This window comes from Arachis ipaensis, chromosome B10, assembly GCF_059453495.1.
Source record: "Arachis ipaensis isolate K30076 ecotype BB chromosome B10, ASM5945349v1, whole genome shotgun sequence".
Classification (NCBI taxonomy): Eukaryota; Viridiplantae; Streptophyta; class Magnoliopsida; order Fabales; family Fabaceae; genus Arachis; species Arachis ipaensis.
In genome coordinates this window covers 84,436,029-84,443,203 of record NC_142435.1, presented here as the reverse complement: position 1 = coordinate 84,443,203, position 7,175 = coordinate 84,436,029, and the positions used below count along the sequence as shown (strand labels likewise).

General features: G+C 37.8%; 1 non-coding gene across 1 annotated transcript; it reads right to left on the bottom strand.

Annotated features, from left to right (window-relative positions):
* Nucleotides 1-3,326: 3,326 nt before the first annotated feature.
* Nucleotides 3,327-3,434, bottom strand: LOC148580677 (small nucleolar RNA R71). Its single transcript, XR_015899147.1, has one exon. It is a non-coding gene; the product is annotated as a small nucleolar RNA R71 (small nucleolar RNA).
* Between the last annotated feature and the right edge of the window lie 3,741 nt (nucleotides 3,435-7,175).

The window sequence follows — 7,175 nt, the reverse complement described above, 5'->3', positions numbered from 1 at the left end:
ACTACTGTTTTCTATTCAATTCTTCTTATTTCGCTTCTAAGATATCCATTCGCACCCAAGAACGTGATGAAGGTGATGATTATGTGTGACGCTCATCATCCTTCTCCCTTATGAACGCGTGCCTGACAAACACTTCTGTTCTACATGAATTAAGCTAGAATGAGTATCTCTTAGATCTCCTAACCAGAATCTTCGTGGCGTAAGCTAGAATGATGGCGGCATTCAAGAGAATCCGGAAGGTCTAAACCTGGTCTGTGGTATTCTGAGTAGGATTCAATGATTGAATGACTGTGACGAGCTTCAAACTCGCGAGTGCTGGGCGTTAGTGACAGACGCAAAAGGAGGGTGAATCCTATTCCAGCATGATCGAGAACCGACAGATGAATAGCCATGCCGTGACAGGGTGCGTGAGCATATTATTCACTGAGAGGATGGGATGTAGCCAATGACAACGGTGATGCCCTTGCATAAAGCCAGCCATGGAAAGGAGTAAGACTGAGTGGATGAAGATAGCAGGAAAGCAGAGGTTCAGAGGAACGAAAAGCATCTCCATTCGCTTATCTGAAATTCCTACCAATGATTTACATAAGTATCTCTATCCCTATTTTAGTATATAATATTCGAAAACAACATTATCACTTTATATCCGCCTGACTGAGATTTACAAGGTGACCATAGCTTTCTTCATACCAACAATCTCCGTGGGATTCGACCCTTACTCACGTAAGGTATTACTTGGACGACCTAGTGCACTTGCTGGTTAGTTGTATCGAAGTTGTGACAATTATGAATTAAGATCAGAGCACCAAGCTTTGGAGCCATTACCAGGGATTGTTCGAGCCTGGACATCACAATTTCGTGCACCAAGTTTTTGGCGCCGTTGCCGGGGATTGTTCGAGTTTGGACAACTGACGGTTCATCTTGTTGCTCAGATTGGGTAACTTTCTTTTCGTTTTCTTTTCAAAAATCTTTCAAAAATATTTTCAAAAAAATTTCTCTTTTGTTTTCAAAAAAAAAATAATAAAAATGTTTTCAAAAGTTTATTCAAAATTTTTAAGAATGAATTCTAGTGTTTCATGAAGCATGTGAAGCCTGGCTGCCTGTAAAGCCATGTCTAAATTCATTTGGACTGAGGCTTGCAATTTGTTATCAAGAGCAAATTAGTTGTTGCTCATCCACCTGCTGCTGATCCATGATCACCTGCTGAAGCTTGGCTGGCCATTGGCCATGTCTAGTGTTTTGGACTGGAGCTTTCTTTGAAAGCTTGGCTGGCTAGTGAGCCATGTCTAATTCCTGGACTGAAGCTTTAGACTAACATGGCAAGATTCCTGGAATTCATATTAAAAATTTTTGGAATCCTTATTTTTCCTTTTAATATGCGAAAAAATATAAAAGAAAAATCCAAAAAAATTAGAAAATCATAAAAAATCAAAAATATTTTGTGTTTCTTGTTTGAGTCTTGAGTCATATCATAAGTTTGGTGTCACTTGCATATGCATCTTGCATTTTTTTCGAAAATATCATGCATTCATAGTGTTCTCCATGATCTTCAAGTTGTTCTTGGTAAGTCTTCTTGTTTGATCTTGATGACTTTTTGTTTTATGTCTTTTCATGTTTATCATATGCATTCTGGAATTCTTAGTGTCTAAGCATTAAAGAATTCTAAGTTTGGTGTCTTGCATGTTTTCTTTGCATTAAAAATTTTTCAAAAATATTTTCTTGATGTTCATCATGACATTCAAAGTGTTCTTGGTGTTCATCTTGACATTCATAGCATTCTTGCACGCATTCATTGTTTTGATCTAAAAATTTCATGCATTGCATATTTTTCATGTTTTTTTTTTCATAAAAATTTCAAAAATCAAAAAAATATCTTTCCCTTTTTCTCTCATCAAATTCGAAAATTTGAGTTGACTTTGTCAAAAGTTTTTAAAATCAAATTGTTTCTTATGAGTCAAATCAAATTTTCAATTTGAAAATCTTATCTTTTTCAAAATCTTTTTCAAAAATCAAATCTTTTTCAAAATTCTTAGTTATTTTCGAAAATTCCAAAAATATTTTTCAAAAATCTTTTTCTTATTTTTATACCAAATTTTCGAAAATAACATAATCAATTAATGTTTTGATTCAAAAATTTGAAGTTTGTTACTTGCTTGTTAAGAAAGATTCAAACTTTAAGTTCTAGAATCATATCTTGTGATTTCTTATGAATCAAGTCATTAATTGAGATTTTAAAAATCAAATCTTTTTCAAAATTAGTTTCTAAAATATCTTCTTATCTTATCTTTTTCAAAAATATCTTTTCAAAATATCTTTTCTAACTTCCTAACTTCTTATCTTTTCAAATTTGTTTCAACTAACTAACTAACTTTTTGTTTGTTTTTTTTTCAAAACTACCTAACTAACTCTCTCTCTCTAATTTTCGAAAATATCTTCCCTCTTTTTCAAAAATTTCTTTTTAATTAACTAATTATTTTTATTTTTTATTTTTGATTTCAAAAATTTTCGAAAATTACTAACATTTTTCAAAAAAACCATTTTCGAAAATCACTAACTCTTTTTCAAAATAATTTTCGAAAATTATCCCTCCCCCATCTCATTCTATTTATTCATTCATATCCTAACATCTCATCTCACATCTCTTCCATCCGTACAGTTGTGTTTCTTCCTTTACATCACATTCTTTGTCTCCCCCTTTTTTCTTCCACTCACAAAGGGATCCCTATACTATGGTATAAAGGATCTCTATTATTATTATTATTATTATTTTTCTGTGCCTTCTTCTTTGTCATATGAGCAGGAGCAAGGACAAGAACATTCTTGTGGCAGCAGATCCAGAACCTGAAAGGACTCTGAAGAGAAAATTAAGAGAAGCTAAAATACAACAATCCAGAGATAACCTTTCAGAAATTTTCGAACAGGCAGAGGAGATGGCAGCCGAAAATAATGATAATGTAAGGAAGATGCTTGGTGACTTTACTGCACCTAATTCCAATTTACATGGAAGAAGCATCTCCATTCCTGCCATTGGAGCAAACAACTTTGAGCTGAAACCTCAATTAGTTTCTCTAATGCAGCAGAACTGCAAGTTTCATGGACTTCCATCTGAAGATCCTTTTCAGTTCTTAACTGAATTCTTGCAGATATGTGATACTGTTAAGACTAATGGAGTAGATCCTGAAGTCTACAGGCTCATGCTTTTCCCTTTTGCTGTAAGAGACAGAGCTAGATTATGGTTGGATTCTCAACCCAAAGACAGCCTGAACTCTTGGGATAAGCTGGTCACAGCTTTCTTAGCCAAGTACTTCCCTCCTCAAAAGCTGAGCAAGCTTAGAGCTGATGTCCAAACCTTCAGACAGAAAGAAGGTGAATCTCTCTATGAAGCTTGGGAAAGATACAAACAGTTGACCAAAAAGTGTCCTTCTGACATGCTTTCAGAATGGACCATCCTGGATATATTCTATGATGGTTTATCTGAGCTATCAAAGATGTCACTGGACACTTCTGCAGGTGGATCCATTCACCTAAAGAAAACGCCTGCAGAAGCTCAAGAACTCATTGACATGGTTGCTAATAACCAGTTCATGTACACTTCTGAAAGGAATCCTGTGAATAATGGGACACCTATGAAGAAGGGAGTTCTTGAAGTTGATACTCTGAATGCCATATTGGCTCAGAATAAAATATTGACTCAACAAGTCAATATGATCTCTCAGAGTCTGCATGGAATGCAAGCTGCATCCAACAGTACTCAAGAGGCATCTTCTGAAGAAGAAGCTTATGATCCTGAGAACCCTGCAATAGCAGAGGTAAATTACTTAGGTGAACTTTATGGAAACACCTATAACTCAACATGGAGAAATCATCCAAATTTCTCATGGAAGGATCAAAAGCCCCAACAAGGCTTTAATAATGGTGGAAGAAACAGGTTTAGCAATAGCAAACCTTTTCCATCATCAACTCAGCAATAGACAGAGAACTCTGAACAAAATGCTTCTAATTTAGCAAATCTAGTCTCTGATCTATCTAAGGCCACTGTAAGTTTCATGAATGAAACAAGGTCTTCCATTAGAAATCTGGAAGCACAAGTGGGCCAGCTTTGTAAAAGGATCACTGAAATCCCTCCTAGTACTCTCCCAAGCAATACAGAAGAGAATCCAAAAGGAGAGTGCAAGGCCATTGACACAAGCGCCATGGCCGAACCTGTGAGGAGAGGAGAGGACGTGAATCCCAAGGAGGAAGACCTCCTGGGACGTCCAGTGGTCAATAAGGAGCTTCCCTCTGAGGAACCAAAGGACTCTGGGGCCCATCTAGAGACCATAGAGATCCCATTGAACCTCCTTATGCCCTTCATGAGCTCTGATGAGTATTCCTCTTCTGAAGAGAATGAGGATGTTACTGAAGAGCAAACTGCCAAGTTTCTTGGTGCAATCATGAAGCTGAATGCCAAATTATTTGGCATTGATACTTGGGAAGTTGAACCTCCCTTGTTCATCAATGAACTAAGTGATCTGGATCAACTGACATTGCCTCAGAAGAGACAGGATCCTGGAAAGTTCATAATACCCTGTACCATAGGCACCATGATCTTTAAGGCTCTATGTGACCTTGGTTCAGGAATAAACCTCATGCCCCTCTCTGTGATAGAGAAACTGGGAATCTATGGGGTGCAAGCTGCTAAAATCTCACTAGAGATGGCAGACAGCTCAAGAAAACAGGCTTATGGACAAGTAGAAGATGTATTAGTAAAGGTTGAGGGCCTTTACATACCTACTGATTTCATAGTCCTGGATACTGGAAAGGAAGAGGGTGAATCCATCATCCTAGGAAGACCTTTCCTGGCCACTGCAAGAGCTGTAATTGATGTTGACAGAGGTGAAATAGTCCTTCAATGGAATGAGGACTCCCTTGTGTTTAAAACTCAAGGATCTCCCTCTGCAACCATGAAGAGGAAGCAGAAAAAGCTTCTCTCAAAGCAGAGTCAACCAGAGCCCCCACAGTCAAACTCTAAGTTTGGTGTTGGGAGGCCACAACCAAACTGTAAGTTTGGTGTTGAACTCCCATATCCAAACTTTAAGTTTGGTGTTGGAGAGTCTCAACAAAGCTCTGCACATCTGTGAGGCTCCATGAGAGCACACTGTCAAGCTATTGACATTAAAGAAGCGCTTGTTGGGAGGCAACCCAATGTTTATCTAATTCTTATTTTTATTGTTTTTCATGTTTTCTTAGGTTCATGATCATGTGGAGTCACAAAATAAACAAAAAAAAAAAAATCAAAAACAGGAATCAAAAATAGCAGAAGAAAAATCACACCCTAGAGGAGCATCTGTCTGGCGTTCAAATGCCAGAACAGAACATAGTTCTGGCGCTGAACGCCCAGAATGGGAGCATCCTGGCGCTGAACGCCCAGAACAAGCATGGTTCTGGCGTTCAACGCCAGAAATGGCAGCAAAGGGGCGTTGAACGCCCAAAAAGGGCACCAACCTGGCGCTGAACGCCTAGAGTTGTGTGCAAGGGCATTTTACATGCCTAAATTGGTGCAGGGATGTAAATGCCTTGACACCTCAGGATCTGTGGACCCCACAGTATCTCCACCTACCTCATCATCTCTCTTCCCATTCATGATCATCCCTTCTACTTTCCATTTACCACTCACATCCATACACCCACTACCTTCAAAATTCAACATCTCTCTCCCACCCAATCCCACCCATATGGCCGAATACACATTCCCATCCATCTCCTCCATGTCTTCTTCTTATTCTACTATTCTTTCTTCTTTTGCTCGAGGGCGAGCAACATTCTAAGTTTGGTGTGGTAAAAGCATAGCTTTTTTTGTTTTTTCCATAACCATTAATGGCACCTAAGGCCAGAGAAACCTCTAGAAAGAGGAAAGGGAAGACAAAAGCTTCCATCAAGGGTCTATAGCTCAGTGGTAGAACATTTGACTGCAAATGAAGAGATCCCTGAGATACCTCAGGGGATACATTTTCTTCCACACAATTATTGGAAGCAACTAAGGGTGGAACATCAAGAGCACTCCATCATCCTTCATGAAATCAAAGAAGATCTAAAAGCAATGAAGGAGGAGCAGCAAAGACAAGGAAGAGACATAGAAGAGCTCAAGGACATCACTAAGGTGGATTCATTCTTTGTTCTTATTTCTTCTGCTTTTCATTTTCTATGTTATGTGCTTATCTATGTTTGTGTCTTCATTACATGATCATTAGTAGTTAGTAACTTTGTCTTAAAGTTATAAATGTCCTATGAATCCATCACCTCTCTTAAATGAAAAATATTTTAATTCAAAAGAACAAGAAGTACATGAGTTTCGAATTTATCCTTGAACTTAGCTTAATTATATTGATGTGGTGACAATACTTCTTGTTTTCTGAATGTATGCTTGAACAGTGCATATGTCTTTTGAAGTTGTTGTTTAAGAATGTTAAATATGTTGGCTCTTGAAAGAATGATGACTAGGAGACATGTTATTTGATAATCTAAAAAATCATAAAAATGATTCTTGAAGCAAGAAAAAGCAGCAAAGAACAAAGCTTGCAGAAAAAAAAAGGGGGCGAAAAAAAAATAGAAAAAAATAGAAAGAAAAAGAAAAAGCAATCAGAAAAAGCCAATAACCCTTAAAACCAAAAGGCAAGGGCAAATAAAAAGGATCCCAAGGCTTTGAGTATCAGTGGATATGAGGGCCTAAAGGAATAAAATCCTGGTCTAAGCGGCTAAACCAAGCTGTCCCTAACCATGTGCTTGTGGCGTGTAGGTGTCAAGTGAAAACTTGAGACTGAGCGGTTAAAGTCAAGGTCCAAAGCAAAAACAAAGAGTGTGCTTAAGAACCCTGGACACCTCTAATTGGGGACTTTAGCAAAGCTGAGTCACAATCTGAAAAGGTTCACCCAATTATGTGTCTGTGGCATTTATGTATCCGGTGGTAATACTGGAAAACAAAGTGCTTAGGGCCACGGCCAAGACTCATAAAGAAGCTGTGTTCAAGAATCATCATACTGAACTAGGAGAGTCAATAACACTATTCGAAATCTGAAGTTCCTATAGATGCCAATCATTCTAAACCTCAATGGATAAAGTGAGATGCCAAAACTATTCAAGAGGCAAAAAGCTATAAGTCCCGCTCATATGATTGAAGCTCTGTTTCATTGATAGTT